Consider the following 25278-nt stretch of genomic DNA (forward strand, 5'->3'; position numbering starts at 1 on the left):
TTATGTCACTCAGAAGGTGAGAAAATGAAGACAGACATTTTTAGAAGCACTAAATACTTTAGAAAACAACACTTCATTAATATAATCACTAAAATGCGATTACAGTACTAGCACCTTAAAGATGACTTTCAAGTCTAAAATCTCACCTTTTACATATATGCATATATATGCGCATATATAGGCACAGCAGCGGGCACACAGCCCATGGGGGAAGGAGGGCACCCAATGAGCCCCCATGAGGGGTAGCAATGGCTACCCCCTTCCCTCCTCCTCAGAGGGAGCCACCATTGAAGCAGCCCAGCCAGGGTCACCGTGCTGAACGGCAAATCTGCAAGGACTGAAGTCAGGCAGCTACCTGGAGAGAAAAAGGATCCTTCACAGCATATTTATAAATGCTAAATGGCCCGGGAAACTGCTGAGAGATTTCTCATGCTCGGATCCTCATTTTCTCTTGCGCGGTCATCCCTGGGACAGCTCTGGAGAACACGGCAGCCATTTTCTCATAAGCTGTTACGCTCAGCAAACCAGATTGAAGTGCTTGATAAGCTGCTGTTCTCTTCTGTGCCTGCAGCGATCGGAGGGGAAAAACAACCCATCACCCACAAACAGGTACAACCACAGCCATTTCGGTACTTGCCTGCTGTGAGTCAGGGCGCAGACGGAGCCGGGGGAGGGGACGGACGGGCAGGCCTGGATGCAAACACATCCATGATATGCAGGGCCACCGCCAGTCCTACCCCCACTGCTCATGCCACGGGTCAGCCCTGCAAAAACTTAGACCTGCTTCTGCATTGCCAAAAATGAACTGCCACTGTTAGAAAATAATTTGCTTCTGCAGAACCTGTGGGTATAAGGTACTGCCTTGTGCACGCTGCGAAAATGCCTCTAAACCTCAGGGTCAGTATGGGAAGAAAGTGATTTTCACGTGCAGTCGGCAGACACGCAGGCGCACAGGCAGGTATATGTGCACCTGTACGCACACACAAACATGACATAATTTTTAGAAGCTACATGGCTGTAAGAAACCTCTCTCACATAATTTCTTAGGGGACCAGACTGTCAAAACCATCAAGCACCCCAACTCTTTCCCGTGTACAAATCTGGATATTCAAAATCGCTAATCACTTGAAACTATAAAGGGCTGTCCCCACAGGTAAGGCAAGAAAGCTATGGAACCTATACTTATATTTGCTTCAGTTTTCCATTATAACCCTCTTTCTTGTCATTTTTGCAAACCTCCCTATTTTGCAGCAGTGTTTTTAAAGCTGGCAGTGAGAAGCCCTGGGCGCAGGGAGAAGCCTTCTTAGTCCCATGTGAAATGTGTTCAGACTTAGCTACACTCAAAGGTGCTGGGGAAGAGACAGCTAAAAACGGGCTGCTAAGTTACCTTGCTACCTTGTGCACACTGCCTGCCCAGCCCTGGCTCTTCCTTTCAACACATGTAACATGAAGTCAGGCTCTGGACAGGCCCTCAGCAGCCTCGGTGCCACTTGCCCAGGCAGGCCTGAGGGAAGCCCAACTGTTGGGGGACACGTGCCCCCATTTGGCCACCTCTGATGCCTTCTGCTTGCCTAGCGCAAGCGTGCTGTGCCGGGCTCCTTCTCCACCCGGAGGCTGCACAAACAGAAGGTGATTCCCTGAGGCCACCGAAGTCCCCACGCCTCAGGCTCTGTGCGACCCACATAGGGTCTGGCAGACCTGCCTGGCTTGGCTCTGTTGGTGCAAGACAGTTCTAATTCATTACTTTCAACTCGCGCAGCTCTCTCCCCAGTGGCTGGCCCACAAGAGACAGCAGTCCAATATTGCTACCTAAGGTACTCGTTTCAGTCAGCTTTAAGAGATTTTGTTATGCAAAATCCCAAAACTAGGACTGCTGACAATGCTAAGTGTTTTTAGCATTACACTTAATAAGTTTCTGTTTTCTACAGAAAACCGTAGAACAGCCAAGGAGATGACACATAAATAAAAATGCTATTAAGACTGTGGAGACCCTAAACATGAGAAAAGCCCACCCAAGCTGTCAAAACCTAAGACATCTCCTCTCTCTTGCTTCCTCCAGCCAGAAGCACAATCCTGCTCTGATCTCTCCCTTCCTACCGCCTCTCCGGGCTCTGGCAGCTCCCACTACCACCCACCGCCGCTCGGGAAAGGGCAGCAGCTGAACTTGGGCAACACTAACAAGGTCATTTCTTGCCCTTGTGCCTGCCCCAGCTCTTAGGCACAAGTGTTAAGTTTGCCCCTGCAACCTTTGCCTTTGCACTTTAACACATGCTTGCTAAGGCCATTTTTAAATCAAGATGGTCCCCAACCCGTCATTCCTAATGCTGCAAACTCTGTAACTGGCTCCCAAATTTACTACATTACTTTACACCATGCTTTGCAATGGGGCTACTATAAAGGAAGGTACTACACCAAAAGTGACTCACTAGCTTTGCAGAACCCCAGTAAGATAGAAAGTCCGAATAAACGCAAGTAGAGCACCCATACTTCAACCATGCGATGCCCTCATCGGTCCCCAAAACTGCTGAAACATAGCCACATCGTACATGTTTAGCTTGTGAAGAACACTTTCATTCTGTGACCATTGATTTTCACTGGGTAAAGCAGTTAAGTCTTGTTTTTCTGCCAAGTATACATGCACCACGGTATTTTTTAATATCTTTTATTTTGGAATGCAGGATAGTGTAAGTTTAAGAGTAGACAGTCTCCTCACGCCACTAAAATTCAAAGTATGTAAAACCACAGCTCTATCAATCATGCCATCTGTGCTAGAAATGCCATTCTTTTCTCTTTTTTTTGCCACAGGACTATTATATCATGTGCAGGTGGTAATGCCTAAAAATATATCAGAGAAGCTATATGTAAAATCAGACTACTCCTTTTCCTGATCAAAACAGTAAGCAGAAATGAGCCCATGCTGATCTAGCTCGTACCTCTTGGCACTGGAGGTTTTCTCACTAGACCTGCAACCCTCGTGCTGAAACGCTGTTTCCAGAAGGGAAGCGCACAGCTCCTCACACCTGTTTCACACCATCAAACCAGATAAAATGGCTTGATCTCTTCCAGGAAGGGAGGAGTTAGGCGGTGGAGCGCGGAGTCAGACAAGCACCATATGGCCAGAAGGGAGAGAAGACAAAAGCAAGGGCCGACCACCTCTCTCAGCGGCAGCAAGAGTTACGTTGGCTCAGCTGTGTTGTCTAATCAAGTATTCTAAATCAATTAAGACTGAAGCCAATTTGTACACATGAATCTTTGTATTTATAAATGAACCTAAATATTCCACAGTAACATTCCATACGGTTTAATTTCTGTAGTACATGGACAGAACCCAAGGACTGGCTCAGCTCATCAGCCATGAAAACATGCAGCTCTATCAGGCAAGCCTTTGTCCAGCAGTACAAAAAATGAGAGTGAATGAATGAACCCCTTCCCACCCTATAAAACAATGGTCCCCAATGCAGGAATGTCAGTTAATGTCAGTTAACAGTCGAGATGCTCTCTCTCAGTTGTTTGGAACTGTCACCAGGGCCGAGCTCCAGCCTGCTGAGGTATTCGTATAACAACAACAATAACAAGAGAGAGTTTATTGACATCAGTCGTCTGGGTGATAAGACTGCCAGTGTTTGTAAATAATTCTCACAGATCTTCCCAGAATCCTAAATTTCCCACAGGTTTTAAAGAAAACAGAAAGATTTCTCTGCCTGGAAAGCGTTTCCCCAGGTTCTTATTTGGGCAGCGATGCTGGAGCAGAGGCAGGGCGGCTGCAGCCACCCGCTGAGATAATTCTCCACGCGTGCCTACCTCGCCTCTCCGCACAAATGGCTGAGCTGCTCATCAAATGGCCCAGGACGGCGATTTATAGCCTGTTCTAGGCAGACCGGATCTGGCAAAGGTTTGCTTTAAAAAGGTGCACAGCAAAGTAAAGCATTTCAGCAGTGACTCAGCGTTGTGTATTAATAGCCAGTCTAAGCTTTATTTAAGACCCTACTGTTGCCATGTGTCGGGGACAGCGGCTGGATCAGACTGTTGATCTGGCTGGAAGCTCACCTCACAAATAAAACCATTTTTCAGCACTGCGCAGCAGCACAATGAGAGAGCCGACAGCACCCAGGGAACGGGAGCACGGGGTCAAGGAGAAGCGGAGGGAGGGCAGGACAGGCCCTCCTGGTGCAGCTGCCTTCCCATCAGCTCAGGTCAACTGCGAAGAGTTGGATTCCTTGGCCTCCAGGAGGAAGCGGAGGCTGAGAAGCTGCTGAAGTTGGGAAGAATTAGGTGCCACATAAGTCTTTATATCCACCATGCAAAGTGAATGGAACAGAAAGCAGTGTTTAGAAGATTCCTGTATACTCATCCTGCAGGCACATAAATACCTGTGTGCAGAAATGAAGAGAATCAGCTCCGGGTATGTGCATTTGGTCAAATTGGAAAGCACAGGGAGGTGAGAAATGGAAAAAGTCACCATAATCTGATTAGCTGTGTAATTAAGACTAAACTGGGATATCAATAAGGGAAACTATAAGGAGGGTTTTTTCAGCACAGTATGCTGGAGAGAAAATGGGAAATCTGGTGGAAATCTAATGGGATAAAGTAACAGATGGTAGGTAGACACCCAGGGGACATGGAATACGTTTAAAGATGATACTGGCTAACAGTATGATTAAGAGTATGTGCAATATCACAATGCACTGAAATTGAACTAGAACGTAAGTAGTAAGGCCATAAAAACCTTAGTATTCTAGGTTAGACTTACATACTTTTATAGACATCTGCAAGACTAATCAGAAGAACACTTAGGAAAAAGCTCCACATAATGCAAGCATCCAGGATATTTTAGGCAACAGCTCTTGGCCTTGAGAAACACGGCAAACGACTGTCTACACATACGACACAGGATACCATAAAGAGGACGAGTAATTGCATGAATCAGCAAAGATCTAACAATAAACAATGGATTCAATATTCAGAAAATAAAATTTGAGTTACGTTTCTAGAACCAACTTAGCAGAATAAGCTCCCAGTGGAGCTGCACAAACCACTGTCATCTGGGTGACCTGATGCCCACCTGACAGCGCATCATTCCACCAGGCCTGTAAGGACTCTGAGGAAAAAAACTAGATCAATTGCCATCCATTCTTTCAAACACAAATACATCAGTAACTTCCAGCAAAATCTTCCACATAACCACTTCCAGTTGGTACGCATGCTCAAAGTCTATAAGCTGAACACACAAGCAGGTCAATTCAAGGTGGCCTCTCATGCTCAGCCAGCACTTTCAATTTTCTCCTGGGTACAGTCAAGTTTGCTATACTGGTCTCATGAAACTATGGTGGTCCTGTGCCTTCCAAATATTTGCCAACAATTAAATAATACCTATAAACAATACAGTCCAGCTGTAGAACTGCTTATGTCTCCATAAAATAAATAAACTTTATATATATAAACTCCAGATATATACAGATAGATGGATACATATATATGTACAATAGAGTGAGTGTTAAACGGAGCAGATGTAAACAAATGATATAAAAAGATGTAAACCAATGCTGCATTATTATAAGCCAGTTATTTATGTAGATTTATTTTAAAATATGTCTGATTGCATTCATAGCACTGATGAAAAGAACAGTAATGCACTAAACATCATTAAACATTTAAAGTAAAATTCCTCCTTGATCGTCCCTTCACAACCAGTTTGATTCCATTTTGCTACCCAGGACAGTAACAACCTCATGACCTGAAGGTCAGAAAATTATTACTGCAGCATAACAGCAAACTGAATAATTTCCAAAAGCAGAGCCCTCTCCCATGCACAACGCTGCTTTTGGCTCTCCCATCTCCGACTGGCACTAATTTAAATTAGGGGACTGGTAGCTTTAGCACTTCAGCTGATATCAATTACCATTATATCATGCAAAGCACTCCCTGAAGTAATCAGGAACCAAGCTGCTTACGGAAATAGTGTAAAAAACGCCCCAGAAATGGAATAGAAGCCAGTACACAGCAGAGACATAACCAGCCCCTCTGTACGAAAAAGAGATTTAAATGGGCAGCTGCATTCTGCATCAGCAGAATTACAACCATTTCTGTGAATGGTTTTAAGGTGCATAGAGAGGTCACTGTCTTCCATAGATTGGATTACTGCAAAGCCAATGGATAATAACTGCAGCAAGGAAGCAACTGGGTGCTGGACTGCCTTAAAACAGCTGAGGAGAAACAGAATAAGCCAGAATGATGCTGACTCTGACGCAGCTTCTAATTTACTCACAGCTAGCTCATGAAAACTTCACAGTGTTTTTACAGCCATAAAACCCAATAAACCAAGCCCCAAAACACAGTTGGTTGGTTTTTTTTTTTTAGTCCTAGTCCAGGAAAATGGTGAGAGGTAATGAGCTTGGGCCCAATTAAATGTGATGTAAGGAACCAACAAGAAGCCCAAGTTGTAACAGCCATCTTGCACTGTCGTGCTTGTGTCTGGTCTTGGTAGCCCACCTAAATGGCTTTTGCCCGCATAGAAAGTATTTTATATAAGGAAACTTAAACCAGTACTCGTCATATAGGGCAAGCTTGCTCAACTGAGCAGCCAGCTGAAGTCATTCAAGGCCCACCTTACGTGTACTGAAAAGGCAGATATAGATAGGCTTCCTGGCACCCTTCCATCCTACAATTTCCTACCGCTATTACACTGATGATTCAAATCTAATTTTAACAAGCAAGCAAGCCTTCTGCTGTCAGCAACCATTGTTCCAAGACAGAAGGAAAATACTTTAAACACATTTTCATGCCTTTCAACATCTGCATTTTTGTAATGCCTTTGTTCCTGGAGAGGGGCACGGAAAAGGAAAATAAGGGAAGCACTTCCCAAGGTAGGGAACTAAGATATCAGTGCTGTCACTTATCACTTCCTAAACAAGCCTAATTTTTCCAAACAATACATGGGTAGGAGAAGGGTATTATTAATTTAAGAACTAATGCTTTGAAAGTCTAAAATACTTGCTGCAGTAACAAAGCAAGTTTCAAAAACACATTCCCTTAAGATCACATAAAAATAATGGGGTTTGTTTCAAAAATACAAAAATATTTTCCACATCCTTTGCTAAAATTGAGTCCTACACAGCCACAATTTTTTTTAATAACTAACTATATGCATCTCTTTACAGTTAAGCTTGTATGTAAATGAAACTTCTCCACCAGTTTAGAGAGAAGCTAAGAATTTCTTTGATTGTATACTATCTCCTAAGAGCAGACCACTCACCATGTTTGTAAGTGTTGGCATAAGAGATCAGAAATAGCAAAAGAATTTGAATATTCTTTTACCTATTTTCAGATGGCCTTCAAAAGCAAATTCAACACGATGAAAAGCTGAGTTCATTAGTTGTAGAGCAAAAGAAGTCATTCCATATAATATGCGTTGGTAGTGAAAAGTTGCAAGGGGTAAGATATTCACTGAACATAATTAGTTCTGAAGATTATTGTAGAAGAAAGACATAAACATGGTTCCAATAACCAAGGAAAAGTCCTCCTGACAAGGAAGAAATAGCCCAGTTTGTTCTCAGTTACAGCACAATCAAGTTAGCTATGCACCATATTCTACTGTTTATATCACATGATTTTAATAACTTAAAATAGAAGATTAAAGCCATCTGCAGGTCTCTGAAACAAAACAAATGCTATACTGTGGTGCTGAAAAATGTAAGATGCTTCCATTACCTAGAATTCATATCATAGAAGGTTATTTATACATTGGAATGGGGAATATTTAATAGCATTTACCACTCTAACAGGTACAGAAAATATTACCTGTGTAACACACTGCCTTGTTTTTGCAGCCCACGTAAAATACACTGCTATACTGTTAACTGGATGGCAGTAGTCAAAACATGGGGGATCAAGTGTTGCGGTCATCTCAGACAGACATTACGGAACCTGTGCAAGGTATTTCATTTGAAGTCTTTGGTCAAGTCAGTGCCATTTGCATTCATCCACATTCAGCAAGTTATTCATCTAAAACCCCTAAGACTCTTTCATTTCTCCTTTTCTTCCAAACTCCATTTATTCTTCTATAGAATTACTGCCATAAATGTTGCATTTAGACGAGCTGTGATACTGCCAGCCAATTTCACTGTAGGTAAAGGTCACAGGAAAAATTATTAAAAACAAAATAACATTTTTTTCCAAATTCTCTACATAAAACATCAGTGCCAAGCATTCAAGTAAACTTTGAACGTCAGTCAATCCTTACTGGGCTCCTAAGTGGGCTGTATGTTTTATCTGCCATAACGGAAACACTGGGCAGAAGTAAAAAATTACTGAACTATTTCTGCACTTTCTTGCACAGTAACTCCTGCGTTGTGACTGTCCTCCTGAAATATAAGACCATCATCTCTGCTAAATAATCTGTGTGTATGAAACCCCTAACCTTAACTGAAGACCTTCATAATCGTGAAGACAAAAAGAGACCAGTACATCATCTAACTGGGTTTCCTCAATAACACAAGTTTCGAAACTCTAACATGCATTCCTGCACTACATGTAACTTTGAAACATTGAAAGAAATCTATATTTTAGAAATTCATCTGAAAAGGATGCAAAAATTTCAGCTAATGGATAATTCTTCATCTCAATTTCAACAACTTTCCAGCTTTAAAATAGCTATGAATATTGGGGGGATAACAAAATCTGTTTCCTGATTGAATTCTACTTTTAGGTTATTTCCAGTGCATCTTTTTATTTCCGTATCTTCCAAACAAAAGAGCCTTCTCATATCATAAATCTTCACACACTTATTAAAAGATGATGACCAACTCACCAATCCAGTCTCTATTTGACAAGATGGACTGGATTTTATCAGTTTCCTACCAGAAAGATAGGCTCTTCCAGAACTCCCAAACTCTCTCCCCAATACGTCCAAACACTTTGAGTTTCAGGTATGAGTACTGCTCCTCCACACTGCACCTCCATACTAGTTAAATATCATCCATTTCATATGGACAGTAAATACACTTTTTTATTTCTTAGTCTTGCAATCAAAACTTCGTATCACAGAATGGCAGACTTATGTGCAAGGTGTACAGTACGGCCGCAGCGCACCTCAAGATACACAAAGGACAACTTCTGAAGGAGCTTTAGATATTATGTGCTTGCACAGATCAAAAAAAACCAAACCAAAACAAAAACAAAAAACCATCACTTTATTCCTCATCACTATCTTCACAACTGAGTAGTATATAACTTGAAACAATAAACTGAAGAGCACAATAAGAAAACTAACATCTAAAATCAGCTGAAGATCTGGAGTAGGGAAACAGGAGAAAACCGCTGGTATTTAGTTCAGAACGAGGATGCTCAGAGACAGCTCAACATAGCTTTTTTCCCAGTGATTACAACTGGAGCCAGTAACTACTGGATTTGCTTACAAATTCAGCCAGTGTTTTAGGGACAGCACGCAGGGCAGGCTTCTGCAAAAGTAGGCAAATACTTAAGCGTGTGTTATTATCATACAGCATTAGCAGAGACGCAGGCCTGTACCTCTGGCTTCAAAGCACAGGAGATACTGAGATCTGCGCCCACTGCTTTCCTCATTGCAGATGTGCACACAAACCACTGGGCTATTTTGTATGAATGCTTAAGGTTGGCTAGACAGATTAGAAGTCACAGAGACAAGAAGGACTTGGGATTTAATGCAATGAAGAGGAAACATAGAAATACAAATGGAGAGTAACAAAGAGATGTTACTTGGGGAAATGCAAGACATAACAAGTTCGGTACCAAAAAACAAACAAACAAACAAAAAAAAATCAGTAATAAGGAAGGAAGGGAAAAAGTGCACTAAGCCATAAATGAAGTAGAAGATATTATGGGCAGGCAAGCTACATAGTAGAATTAAAAAAAAGAAAAGAATCAGAAATGCTAACAGAAAACCCATATATCCTCTATAAATTTAGGAGGACCTGGACTCCTGAATCTCCTGGTTAAATGAAGGAGGGTCTCTAAAAAGCAAAAACTTGAAGAACTGACTTTTGAGTAAAGACTGAGAGATAAATTTGTACAGGTGAAAAATGGCAAAGTGCGGCAAAGAGAAAGTAGGGTAATAGTCTACAAATACCTAAAAGGAGGAATCTGAATAGCAGAAAAAGAAGACATTTTCTATCAGATATGGAAACTCAAGAAAGAATAAATGGAAGTTTTTGTGGGGTTTTTTTTTAAATGGAAAATATTGAGTGACTAGCAGGAAAAGCTTTTTGGAGGGAACAACTGTTGGCCTGTGAAAAAACTGCCAGAGGGAATACTGCAAAGCTAGTGCTGGAGAAAATAACAGAAAACGCACTGATGGGAACAATCCTGTATCAGCAAGGAGAAATGCCTCAGATGATGTGAAAGACCACTTCCCAGTCTGCCCATCTGTACACTGTGCATACTGTAAGTAAGATATATTACCTGAAAATTTGTGCTCCCTTTTTAATATAACACTAATATACTTTATTACTGATTTTAACAGGTTTTAATAGGAGGAAGCATATATTCAATTATTTTATTACATGCTTTGAATATAAATGGCAAGCATCTGCACTCTAGTTTACTCCTTCCGTCCTCGCCCTCTCATAAAAAAAGCACTGGCACATTTCAGAATTCAGAGCAGCCCTCCCCAGCCCAGCCACTTTCTTGGCTGGTTTGCTGGGATCTATATATCCAATCTAATTATTTTGATTCCCATTTCCAACCCTATCAGTGGTGCAGCGGTGCAAGAAATCAAAATGCCAGTCTCCTCAATGTGTTAGAACCTAAAAGCTAACAGCTACTCATTTGCAGAGGCATCACTGTGTGGCCCAAAGCCCCTGTCATCGTGCAATTTATGTTCAACGTTCTGGATGTGACTCGAGAGGAGTTTCCCAGTGTACCAATACTGAGCATTTCATGTAACATTTCAGACAGGCTACAGCTTGTTGCATCATCTTGTTCTGTCACAGCACAACTGACTAACAAAACCCAGCAACACTTCAGTTTAGATTTTGTCTCTCTCTAAAGTCTTCCTTAAGTCCTTCTTCTTTGTTATTTTCCCCTTTGTTTTCTTAAAAGAGAAAAAACAGGATCATACCAGCTTATCTCCCCTGAAGTGATCAGAAGAGAGAGTCAGCAATACTCCTGCCAAAACACCTACTATCCTCTCAAGTCAGGGGGATCATATGTTGCTCGCTAGCTGAATTCCCTTGGGGGTCTTTTCCTTGACTATACGCTTTCCCCCTCTTGAATTACAGTCTTACTTAGATTACTAATGCCTCAGCACCACCAAAAATATTCCCATTCATTTCCACAGCTTTTACAAATATGATAACATGATTTGTGTTTAAATACAAGCGTCCCCGTTTTACTTTTTATTATGAATATCATATGTTTGGCAAGCTGTCTGACCTTCCTTAAGATGATGAATGCCACAGCAAACAATTTGCTGTATCTTTAAAGAAATGGCCAATTCAATTACATTATGCCAGAAGCTTTCAAATCCCTCTCTGCCAAACGTCTTTGCTATATCCTGCCACAGACAGCCCATTTGTATTCCAGCACAGTAGGACACTTGTTTTATTGAAGCATACAGTTCTAGTTAGGTACTATCAACAGAGCACTATTTCAGTTCTCCAGCTCTGTATTCCTTCCATCCCCTCTAGCCCCAGTTATTAGGATTTTCAATTTTACTGACCAAACGTGTATGCATTACTAATTACATGCATGAAATCTGGTAGTTATCAACTGCTACAACAAAATACATTAGTGACCAATTACAGGAGTTCTTGGCAGCAATGGTTATCATTTTAGTGGATTTAATCATTGCACTTAAAGCGAAGCTTGAGATTCCCTTTGAGATTACATCACTAATTGCTTCTGTTTTGCCAGTTACTGCATGAGCTGCTTTGCAAAAAGGATCACTAAAGATGTTTTCTAAATATCGAAGAGCAGTAAACAGATGAAGCACCCTGTAATGAGTCCCCCCCCACCCCCAATAAAACCACAGCGTCAATTCATTCATACCACAACGCCAATCTCCGATACATATCCCCCTTGTCATCCCCTCCTTCCTTCTCATTTCTTGTTATTTGGGCAGACAACAGCAATACAGCTGCATTGCTGCTCACGTCAATTGTGTGACACACTATCATTTATTTATATAGATAGTGAGAATATTACACTTTTTTTAAAAAAAATCATTTCCCCCCTTTTTCTGTGTTTGCAGAGAGGGTACTACTTGTTATTCTTATGACAGATTCTTTGAATGGTCTTAGACCTTTAAGAAAAGAAAAAGAGACAAGAACAAAAAAGAACAAAAAAAAAAAGAAAAAAAAAAGAAAAAAACCACAACAGAAACCAACCTAAGCAAAGAACATGATTTATTACATGCCCAATACCACCATAATAGGCTTCCATTCTCCAGGAATCCCTAAAAACAAACACTCCCCCTCCAAAGGAATTTGCAATATAACATATTGTTCTTTAAAAGGCCACATCTACCTCCAGATCCCCACTAGTGATGAATTATCTGGTTTACAGCCTCATAAAGCAGAAGTGTCTATATATTTTAATACTGAGGCCAACCACAGGACTTTGGTACCTTTCAAATTTAGAGATATACAACTTTCCAAACACCAGTGAAAGGCTGTGACACTTGGCTTCAGGCAAAACAAGGAGATATAATTTCATCAACATTTTAGGTCTGATCAAAATAAGCTGTCTTTCAGAGACAGAAACCAGGGGGGAGGGTTGCAACTACAGTTCTCTTAGCTGTCTGAGAACAAGTTATTTTAATAAATAACATTGTTTAAATAAATTTGTTTCATTCATTTTCACTACAATTTCAGCTACTGGAGCCTTCCATTACTCAAACACCACTTTCTGAACAACAAAGAACCCCTCTCAAAAATATAAAACCCAAAAAATCCTTAACCAAAAATTTCTCATAAGATTAAAAAGCATTCTAGAATTGTCTCAGCAAACATCAGCTTTTTTAGGATTTCAGTAGATGCTAAGTTGATACCACTCTAAGTAGAAACTTAATTGATCTCTGTGAGAGAGATACTGTAGAAAGCTTTAAATCCCCAGAGACTTCTAGACTATGAACAGCAGAACGTATGATACCTTTAAAAACTGTCAGAAACCATACACTACAGTTTACAAAAATAATTATCTCCCCGAAATTAAATGCTAAAAGAAGTTGCAGAGCTTCATCCTACAGTATCAACAGGCTGCGTAGCAACAGTACCAGCCAGCTTCACTTCAGCCTCTAGACTACGGTACAGACTATTACCTACCGATCACCGAAAAAGAACATAATGCAGGACATGGAGGGTTGCATCACAGATACATTTTATCTTGCTTCAAACCCAGATGCAGATTTGCACAAACCCATCGATCTTTTCAGAGCACCAGGCACAAGAACTGCTACATGCAGGATGCTCTCAAAAACAAGGCCAGTTCACTTCCATGCTTAACTGAGAAAATCTTGCCCCAGGGCACTCAATTTCAAGTCTGAATGAGAAAAATTGTAGGTGATGCAGTAACTACAATAACTAGCAAATAATAAACGGGATAAAAAACTAGAATTAGAGCAGAGATCAAGCCTATATTCATAAAGGAATAGGCTACACAATTTAATTGGATTATCCCCATCTCTTAGTTGAATAGTTCTTGACTTCTGCCTTCCTCAAACAACAATTAAGGACAATTTTCAAGTAAAAAGTAACGTAACATTGACATGATATCTTTGTCAAGGCGGAAGCCACTACACCTAGAAATCCTCAAGCCCTGCAGAATGACCACCCTTCTTTTGTATGGGCAAGCTCCCGTCTCATGTACACAAGCACAAAATTTAAACTATAATTCCAAAAAGATTGCAATTGCACCTGGAATTTCTAGTGCTGCCTTCCAAATGAGGAAATGGGAACAAGATAGGAGAAGAAAATATTCCCAAAAGGAACAGCTGAGCTTATGTAGCACCCAAAATACAAAAGATCAGGAAATACCTGTCTTTCATCACTGTCAAAAGCAATAGACTAAAATATGCAGAGTAGGACTGATAACATAGGAAATAAATGAAAACATTTGCTGTGTGTTAGTATAGAAGTTAAAAGAAACAAGGCAAAAACCTCTCTCAAAGGTCCCTGCTGGATTTAAAACAGAGCTGTTGAGCCAATTTTGATTTCAAAACATGCCATTATCATTTAAGAATACTGAACTTCTCTCCTTCAACAAACCTTACACCTGTTCACTAGGCCACAGACCTAATTCCTAAAACCATGCACAGTGAGTGCAAATATGACACGGCACAGTATTTTGCAGGAACCAGCACTTCAGTGAGAACTACAAATGCACAGGAAAGCAACCAGCATTATTTGTGATTCACTACCTAACTTACAAATCGAAGAATGATAATGGTAAATGTTGCTATGATGCATTTCTCAATGAATTAAAAGTCTTCAGTGTGTATAGTTCACAAAGCCTGGCGTATTTTTAAGTTACATATTTAATTCTTTCTAATATAAAAGCAATGAGAGAGTTTTTTGTCTACTTCTCTATTGCAAAGAGATAAACACAGTAAATATGATGGCAAAATGAAATACAGTTTTTTACACAGTGACGTGACAGATACCAATTTAGAAGTTCATGCATTCAGTACAAGAATATGATTAAACCACAGCACAGATTTGGAATAAAATGTACTGATAACAAGTTTATACCAGATTAAATCGAGAGACTCTTAGCTGATAAGTAGTCTGTACAATTTAATGTAGATACCAGTAAGGATATTCAACTTACTGAAGCATTCCAAAACTAAACATAGTTCTTTTAGCATGATAAATGTCAGCAGGAAGAAAAGCTCCAGCACTGGCAATTGTTTCAGAAAACTCAATTAACTTGCCCGTTATTAAAAATATGTTACCAGTAGAAAGAAGTTTCACGATATACTATACTTATCTGCTTATTAATATTACACACATTTCATATATGAATATGTATGACTAGATAAATAAGTTAAATAATACAACAAAGTACCTTTTGGACATGTAACATAATTCATTGTAACCAGGAATAATGCTTGCATTGCCAGAAAAGGAAGTTAGGTGGGTAACTGAAAAATATTCTTCCTGCCTTTTCAGAAGCCTGTGCAGGCTGGGGTTGGGGCTGAGTGGGGACCTTCAGACGCCTAGGGATGTCTGCTACGTGCCCCCTCAAAGCTGATGGAGATAGGCTGTCCCTGTCCTATTTTAAATGAAGCTAAGCCAACTATTTTAATGGAAGCAAACCTAACCGAGACAATAGCTTTTGTCTCAAACAACGTGAAATGAGCATTCACCCTTCCTAAGACAACCATATTAGGCTACCACAAGGTTGCCTTCTCAGCCTTCATCCTCTGATGACCTCATACTTAACCTGACCTCCTCTTAGGACTTCAGTCCTGCTGAATCTCAGTGCCTTACTATGATCACAAACCAACAAGATCGAGTTTAAGAAACAGAGAGGTCATTCAAAATCAGAAATTAGTCTCAAGATAAATACCTGAAAAGGCAAAACACCAAAATACCGAGAAATCCTGCATGTAATCCATGTTTAATTATATGGAGGCTTTAAGGCTAGCGATAAAAGCAAACCTACTGTAAAGCACTAAAGGCTCTATACAACATTCCCTTGAGCTATCCCTAGTACTTCTAGTCTTTTTCAATTCAAAAGCCAAGGTATTGTCTCAAGTTACAGACTGCAGTTAGGCATGGAGATGCTGAAAAATATTAAACAGTTCTAACATTTTGTAAAGCTGATTTCCAGATAAGCATTCACTTACTCAGGTGCAAGAACAGTCAAGCTCCCCAGTTTCCCCCAGATTTTCCCTTCAGGCCAGTTTTATCCTTAGGTACCTGTGTACGATTAAAAAAAAAAAGAAAAAAATCAATTTACATACCTCCTTCTAAGTTCATCTCTTGATTATATCAACTCTTATTGCCCCAAATTGTCAGCAGTTTAAAAATTCAGATATCCAGCTTTTCTAACAGGATTGTTTCCCATCAATTGGCTTAACCAGAAGGAAATGCAAAGCTCTTTTCCCTGCAAAAGGACTGGGGTTTATTTGATTTTTTTAGACTCAGCACAACCTTAAATGAAAGAGTTTTCTGTGGGAAACCTCATGTAAATTCAACCTAGTATGTGGGATGATTTAGGTATATTTCATCACTTGTTTTTTAGGAGTACAAACAGACAGCAACACAGTTAAGGCTTCGGTTGCCACAGATTTAAGTTACCTTAAAACTGTTAACGTGTGACAAGAAAATCCTACATATTCAATTACCACTTTAAAAATTGAAAGAAGGTTTGGGTACAGGTGCACTGTCACTTAGTTAAAATAAAGTTATTCTGCTTTCTCCTGGCACTAGTATATATTAAAGAAACATTTTCAAAATGTGCTATTCAACCATATGGAATCAATTTTTGCAGACATATGGAGCTCCAATTAAATAACTGTGGCTTTGCTGACACAAAAGTCCACCTGCACGTATTCAAATTTTCCAGAATTAGACCATCTAATCTAGAGCAGCCCATCTAACAATAACAGAGTAAAAAAGCAATGCATTTGATATGACACAACCACTGAAACTAGTCTCTTTAAATAGTAATTGCAGCCTTACGTTTGAACATGGTCAAAATATAACCAGACTAGAAAGAAAACCAATATGGAATCAGTTCCCCTAAAACACAATTACTATTACATCAGATCAAAAGAAAATTATCTTTCATATTCTCCATCACACAACTAAATGTATAACTGAAAAAGTAAGCAAGGTACAGTTTTTCAAAGATTTCACCAGGCAATGGCAATTAAAGAACTGACTGTAATTGTGCTTCCTAGTTTTTACATTTTCTTTTCACATTGTGTATCCAGGATAAATATATGGAAAGCATACTATTAAAAAAAAAAAAAAACCTAAAAAAACCCCACAAGGCAACAAGCTATATATAAACACTAACATCCTCACAACCCTAAAATCTTAAAATAAGAAAGGTGTCCAATGAGGTGGAAATGAATAAATTTTTAAGGTAAGCACTTTAGAAGCCCCTATTTTTGTTTTTTTAAGTATCTGGAGTTAACTGGGTCTCATTGTTCATATCTAGTCTGCCTGGCTTTTTATTAGGTGATGACATGCAATGTTTTTCCACAGGACCCTGACCTCATTCAGTGAACACAGTAACTAGAAGAAAAGAGAATACTGAAAATCTACACATTAACTGAATTACATATGGTCACCGCATAGATAACAACAGATTGCATTATAGTCCCCTGCAAAGTACGTCGTATGATGCCCATAGACCGTGAACTTAAAGAATGCAAATTTTGAATTAGAAGCATTACAAACTGTAGTATCCAACCAGAGATTCCTAAAACTCATTTTTCAAAGTAAGTACTTAGCCTTATATAATACTTTAATTTTCTGGGGAAGCTGTATTCATCTGCCTCAACTAGGCAACACATCTTTCTTGTAGCGCATTGCCCCATTCACCACCTGCCTTAGAGTTTCTACAGCAACTGAGGGTAACTGTTCAAAGACCTGCCTCCTTTTCTGTACAGTCTTCATACACTTCTGGCCTAGTAGAAAAGACCATACAGTTGTGAGATCGTATAATTTAAAACTATATCATAATGCATATGTCCAAGGCAGCTCAGTTAACATGTTCTAGACAACCTTAATTCTTCTCCTTCCCAGCTCTGCAGTGCTTGTTTGTAACTCTAACAACATGCTTTAAGACAGCTTTCTGAGCTTGGTTTAATTTCCAGCTCTTTTAAAAGACAGTAACCCTTGAAAACGAGAAGCTCCATCTTGTTCAACACAGACACCCAGAGTCTCCCTCTAAACATGGCCACCTCTACTTCTCATCCAAGCTGTACCTTTGCCAATCCTGGGGACTTGTGCCACCACCCCCCTCACGCTCCTTGTCATCAGGCTCAGGCTCCTATTTCCGAGCTCAGTCCTGTCTCCCTGCCTCTTTAGAGTAATTGCTTCGTTCTTATCAACTTCATTATATGATATATTGCCCTCTCCCCTCCTCACAATCAGAATCCCATTTCCCATGAGCTTCCAGCTCTCATACACTAGTTTTCCTTCCAATTTCTGTGTCATCTCTCAGCTTTCTGTCCCCTTCACACACCTGTTAGCTCTTCTCCGCACTGCTTTTCACCTTCCAATGGTTTTCCCACTGCTTCACTCACCCACTCAGCCTCTTGCGTTTGCCTCTTGCCCTAGCAATATTCAGATTTATTCTCAACAACCAACTCCCTATCTTTCCCATATTTCCTTTCCTGGTTCTTGCACAGTCTTTGTGAGTCTAGTGGGCCATAGCTGTGGCTGCTACGCTTTGTGCAGAACTCACTTGTAATGATGGGCATTAAAGAGATCTGTACAAGGGCTAATGAGTAAGAACACTTAATTTCAGGATCCCAAAAGGACTTGGGCAGAAGACAAGCCAAACCAGCACTGCCATCTGTGCAGAAGTAGAATTTTAGGCACTTAAATCCCTTGCCACTGAAAAACATAGACACCTGTATATTTAGACGTCAAGCAGCTGTATGGAGGCTTTCTGGACTGTAGGTACTTCAGTCTTGATGTTAGATTAACACCATCTACTTTTTTAACTGTTTTTTAGAAAATCATTCTACAAAAACCCCAAAGTTAGAGTCTAAATCTCCACCTAAACTCATTCTACACTTCAGTTAATACAGAGTTATGAATACTTCTCTATATCATTCTTTCTGAAGACAAAAGAGCCCTTGATTCAGTCAATATTAACTACTGGGGGAAGAAGGGATGAATGGTTTTCAATTAAGAACAGGGTTTTCTTGGCACTGTCTACCAAGGATAAGTGTACTTATCTTTATTCCCCTGGAAGAAAGCACATGATAGCATACTTTCACCTATCTTTGCCAGAACGTACGAGCCAGCCAAAGACAAAGAATCACAGAATCATAGAATGGTTTGGGTTGGAAGGGACCTCAAAGGGACCTCATCTAGTTCCAAACCCCCTGCCATGGGCAGGGACACCCTCCACTAGACCACGTTGCCCAAGGCCCCATCCAACCTGGCCTTGAACACTTCCGGGGATGGGGCCTCCACAACCTCTCTGGGCAACCTGTTCCAGTGCCTCACCACTCTAACAGTAAAGAATTTCTTTCTAACATCTAATCTAAATTGACCCTCCTTCAGCTTGAACCCATTACCCCTTGTCCTGTCACTTCACTCCCTGATAAACAGTCCCTCTCCAGCTTTCCTGTAGGCCCCTCCAGGTACTGGCAGGCCGCAATTAGATCTCCCCGGAGCCTTCTCTTCTCCAGGCTGAACAACCCCAACTCCCTCAGCCTGTCCTCACAGGAGAGGTGCTCCAGCCCTCTCATCAGCTTCATGGCCCTCCTCTGGACTCTCTCCAACAGCTCCATGTCTGTCTTGTACTGGGGCCCCCAGAGCTGGACGCAGTACTCCAGGTGGGGTCTCATGAGAGCGGAGTAGAGGGGCAGGATCACCTCCTCGACCTGCTGGCCACGCTGCTTTTGATGCAGCCCAGGATACAGTTGGCTTTCTGGGCTGCAAGCACACACTGCCGGCTCATGTGGAGCTTCTCGCCCACCAACGCCTCCAAGTCCTTCTCCTCAGGGCTACTCTCAATTCATTCTCCACCCAGCCTGTAGCTGTGCTTGGGATTGCCCTGACCCATGTGCAAGACCTTGCACTTGGCCTTGTTGAACTTCATGCGGTTCACACGGGCCCACCTCTCCAGCCTGTCAAGGTCCCTCTGGATGGCATCCCTTCCCTCCACTGTGTCGACCAGAGCACACAGCTTGGTGCCATCGGCAAACTTGCTGAGGGTGCACTCAATAAGTATCTACCAGGTTAAGGCTGAATTTAAGATGATTTTATACAGTTGGGAGAGGTTGATTCCCACAAGATGTAAAATGATAAAGCAAATTAAAAGATGTTTGATTTATTGTGCAAGTCCTGTTTTTAGAATAGTTTCAATATTTGGCTTGGTAACAATAAAGTTTGTATCAACAGAATATGAACTAAATCAACACAAACAGAAGTCAGAATTACGTAATCAATTCAAATATGATGAGAATTCAATTAAGAACATTCTCCCCACCTTTGAATACACAAAAATAGTTCTTTGGATTACTTCATGACATCACCCTCATTTGTAGCAGGCATCTTTTGAAAAGAAGAGGTAACACAAACCTTAATATCGATGAGGTGATCTCAGCTTTTTGGTATCAATGAAAACTAACAGCTAGCCACAGGATTGTTCCTAACATAGATTTATGTATCAGTATCCTAAACCTGTCAGATCTCCCACTAATCTGCCCTTCTACCTAATTTTTTCTTTTCCCATATTTTAGAAATTCTCCTACATCATACAACTCCTCCTCTTCCATTCATGTCCCTATGTTTGTTCCTTCCTCTTCCCCATAATTTCCTCACTGAAACACAACCCAAGTTTCAAATAATGAAGAATTCAGTTGCCTTTCTGTGCAGGATAATCAGTACTTTGCGGGCACAACCCATACATGCTGCAAATGCTGCAAGAGCTTTTCTTTAGCTTTCGTACAATTCATGACTGATATACCAGAGGGGTGAATGTAAAAGAAAATACTAAATTGGTGTAAGTGAATATCTTTGCAAATAGCTTCCAAAGATTTATAATCTTGTTTGGTGCAACCTGTATGTTGATTGTCCAGAAGACAGAAGTTCTGGAAAAATAAGAATCTGGGAGGGTCACACTTGATTTAAAACCAGATCTGTTGTTGATTGTTATCCTCAGCTTATTCTCAGTATTATTCCTTCTTCTTTCAATCCTCCCTCATTCCGGCACACATAGCGTCACATTTTCACAGCACAGTTAACATGCCATTTTGCCTCGCCTGCTGGTAAATTTCTGTGTGCCTAAGCCTTGCGTTTCTTTCACAAGTACAGCATTTGCACTATTTCTACATGGTGTAAAAAGTCACACAGCTTTTCTTCACTTTTTCTCCTGAGCCGCTATACTTCCCTTTCTCATGATGATAAAACAGTAGCCGGTCACATCACTCCTTTTGTCTAACCAAGTAGCAGGTCCAGGCTCCCTTTCCGTCGAATGCAACCTGATCCCTTCAGGGTGACAACAGCAATCTCAGTTCTCTCTCATCTACTTTTGTGCTCCACTGCCGTCCAAAATCTTACTCCTCCCAAACAACCAATGGGGTCTGTTCCTGAATCCCTCAATGTGCCACGCACTGAAATATTCAGGAAGCTGACCAGCGCGCATGTGTGTGTGCAAGCATGTGTGCGAGAGCGGGAGCAAGTACTAGCTCAGGAGGCGAAGGGAGGCAGCCTCTCTTCAGGGCAAAATTTTCACATGCAGCCTGGGAGGTTAAGCTCTAGGATTCTCACAGCCTGTAATAAAACCTGTGCAACTCAACCTCCTTCTTGATTTAAAAATCTTAACCTCCACTGAAATGATGCAGATTCCACAAAGAAGGCACATATCCCTCCTATGCTGCTACTGTATTATGAATGGCCATTTAATAACAGCATACTTTACTTAATGAGTACAGATGAATGATTCAGTGCTAGAAGGTGTCTACTAAATGGGAATTTCTATTACATCTTGATTCTTCCAATACTGAAGCTAAAAAGAAAAAATAACTCTCTGATTTATCCGAATAAAGACAGTATATGGAAGTTACTTTTCATATTTAAATAACAAATCATGGATAATATTTATGTACACTACAACAAGGCGGCCATTCAACATTTTGTGTGTGTCCGATATATAAGTATAAATGCAATATCATCAAAGTATAAGTGCAATATCATCAATGAATGCACTATTTACAAAAAAATCACTCATTTCTCTGTTGAGCCACACCGTGTTAAGTACACTTTAATGCTGAAAGTGGTACCTAATCATCTTTATTAGACCCCGAATCGAACAGGGAACTAAAAATGTTCAAAATACTTGGGTCTTGCTGATAAACACTCAACATTAAAAGGTACATGTCAGGATAACGTAAGATGGTATTTATTCTTATTTCTTCTGAAGAGGTCTCAAACAGTTACACCAATATATTTAATGTTGTACTATCTCTTGTTCTTCAATTTGGTATACTGCCCACTGGTGTTAAAGGTAGAATGAGATTCAGTCATCAGTATGGCCTGACCCTGCAAATCCACCACTGTCATGTCTCACGGTGGAAGCAGGGCTGTTAATATGAATCATGCCCTTGGAATTAGGCTTCAAAACCTGAATAATCCAATGGCTGTAACTCATACAGAAGCCAATTATCACTGGTGATCCTAGACATGTCTCAAAAGTTGACAGTCCCAGTCTCTCCTATTCATCAGCATGTTCACATCTGTTTGGTAGTTAGGGTAACAGTAACTTAAATATCTGTAACTATTAGTAGTACATTGATGCTGAATTTAAAATAAATAAATAAATAAATAAAAACCAAACACAAAAAACCCACTGGTAAACTGACCAAAATTACATAAAACAAATTTCAGTATTTGCCTGCACTGACTTTAGGGAACCCTTCTCCTCTGTTTATTTTCTCTTCCTCCTCACAAGCTCCTGGCATCCCTCGTACCATGGTGTTTACATTTTAGTTTCCATCACCAGTGACATGAAAAAGATGCTTCGTTCACCCACACATACCTCCTTGTCAGAAAGGTCAAGAGAATCATTTATAAACAAAGGTCCATCATCTTCCCCCACAGATTACCCATATGATGCCAAGAATTGTTCCATCCTGTGCCACTGGCTGAATTCAACAGCCGCACTTCATTATGTCAACAAGTGCCTGTGCCTCCCCAGGACCCGCACAACTGAAGGCAAATAATGATTCTTACCATCTAGTGGTTTCCCGGCACAAAAAATTTTGCCAGTATAATGGTGACAGAATCATACCACTGCACTAGTTTAAATGAGGGTGGTGAGGCACTGGAACAGGTTGCCCAGAGGAGCTGTGGCTGCCCCCTCCCTGGAAGTGTTCAAGGCCAGGTTGGATGGGGCTTTGGGCAACCTCATCTAGTGGAGGGTGTCCCTGCCTGTGGCAGGGGGGTTGGAACTAGATGGTCTTTGAGGTCCCTTCCAACCTAAATCATTCTATCATTCTATGAAATCTTCCATGAATGGGTCTAGGGTGGGTTTATTTTTGTAATAAACAGGTTTTTGGCTTAACAACCTTCATCCAAAACAAGCCCAGCTCACCTCGAAACATCTTTCTTGCTAGAGTAAGAGGATTTTAGTGTTATGGCTATAGCAATTATAGTCTGGCTGATGCTAGTTATATTGCCCACACAGATGAGTCCTAGAACTTTTCAGCAAACAAGTGATCAGGGTTTATACTTTGTACAGCCTAAAGCCAATATAGTTAACATTTCTTTGATCCTTGAGCTTCACACTTCAGAGAGCTGTGGGAGACAGGAAGTGCTGGAGGCCTGGTAGTTTCAGGAACCATTAATTATAGGAACTCATCATGAAGGGCATTGCTAGAAGTTCGCTTCAGACCATCTGAAAGTATTAGTGATAATCCCATGGTTTAAACATAAACAACACAGTTGCTGTCACACAGTTGTCCAGGAAACACAAGGTCTCAGTGCTTTTTTTTCCCCCCAGATCAAGGATCTGTAAGGTGTTGAACAGGAAAGAAATTTACCACAGTATAAGCCCCTTCCATTAAAATGCATTCCTTAGCATGTTTTTCATGTTTGATCTCAAACTATAAATCACATCCATTTTTTAACTGTCTACTATTCTATAAATATTATGGCTAAAATTTTCAAAAGACTAGCTATTGAATTCAGTCAGCAAAGTTAAAGTACACACTTGGGAACTCAACTAATTTTTGAAACAGAATTCATCCTAAATGGGAGTCAGTCTTTCTATGGGAAAAACCAAAAGTGACATTCAACTGGCCCAAATTATAAAATTAATGAGCTACTCAAAATTATTTGTCTCATTTTCAAGTAATATATATAAAACCACACAGCAAGTTATTGGTAAAAGCAGGAATAGTATCTTACTTAACTAGTTCGCTTTCTTAAGAGTTCTCTACTGCCTAACAATATATTTTCTAAACATTCAGGTTTATATTACAGTGGTTGCCTATAAGAATAAATTTTTATTATAACAATAGTCACCTAAAGAGTAGAGTCCTTTTCAGAGTCAACTGAAAATCTGGTGGCATGACATGGCCTGAGCCTAAAAAAACCAGCAATGTAAGAAGTTTTTAAGATTTCACTTTTTAATCTGAGTCTCCGGTGAAACGCTAAAAACAAACTTTCTCTTTAAATCCTGTCCAGAATAAAATCTAGAAAGCTGTAGCCCATCCTTTACCAGCTGCTTTTTCACTTACTAATTTAAGAACAACACTTCTTCCTGTTGCACACTTACCAGGAAGCAGCTATGCCACGAATGTGTTATAAACACTACGCATCTCTCAGGCTGCACGGCTTTCTGAAAAACAAGACAACCTAATCGAAGTGCTGCTTTTTATCATCCTCTACTTCCTGCCCACATTCTGGTTATTTAATTCAATATCAAAGTTAGAGCCTGTGAAAGAATTTCACATCTCATTTTCCTTCCGTATTTCCCCTTTCGATCTGAGGTCTTTGATGATATGCTGATTTCCCTGGAAGTCCGCTTTCTCATAGAAATGCTGCAAATGCAAAGGCAGAGAGATAACCAGACTGCAAGGCATCACTCACTGAGAACAATCCTTTTGGGGCATAGGAGAAGACAAATACATATATTCTTCAGACAACGTGACAGAAAAACTCCGCACCAAACAGCAAAGTTTGGGTAGCAGAAATAACGCAACACCTCGCCTGGATCACCAACAGCATTTCAGTGTGTGCCTCAGCATAGCTGAGAGATGCAGGATGGTCCTTCAGGATGGATGTCCAACTGCAGGCAACCACACAATCAATGTTCAGTTCTCAAGTTTCCATAGTATGTCCGCTCCGCGTGCCCTGAACACCACAAAATGCTTCTCAATACCCTACGAAAGGCAAAATAGCTATAGGAAAGGCTATAATTATAGAATACCGTAGAAGGAGAGATGGAGCTGGAGGGCACTATGTCCTATGTCTTTGCAATAGTTGCGCATTTTTTTAACAATTGCCAAGTAACAACTTCTCCTAAACGATCACAGGAAGTCGACCATGCATCGCACAACAAAAGGGGATAAAAATATCTGGTTTATCCTGTATTTCCCGAGAGGGA

General features: G+C 40.5%; 1 protein-coding gene across 3 annotated transcripts in view; it reads right to left on the reverse strand.

Moving 5' to 3' along the window:
• TBL1X (transducin beta like 1 X-linked) overlaps positions 1 to 25278 on the reverse strand; it is a 204880-nt gene that overhangs the window by 129912 nt on the left and 49690 nt on the right. For 2 of the 3 annotated variants that reach the window (XM_075776651.1, XM_075776659.1), the window contains exon 2: positions 15821 to 15893. The exons of the other annotated variant lie outside the window; for it this stretch is intronic. The gene's annotated coding sequence lies outside the window, so the exon portion shown is untranslated. The remainder of the gene's footprint in view (positions 1 to 15820; positions 15894 to 25278) is intronic. 3 annotated transcript variants of the gene reach the window in all.

The sequence above is a fragment of the Balearica regulorum genome, chromosome 1, assembly GCF_011004875.1.
Source record: "Balearica regulorum gibbericeps isolate bBalReg1 chromosome 1, bBalReg1.pri, whole genome shotgun sequence".
NCBI classification, from domain to species: domain Eukaryota; kingdom Metazoa; phylum Chordata; class Aves; order Gruiformes; family Gruidae; genus Balearica; species Balearica regulorum.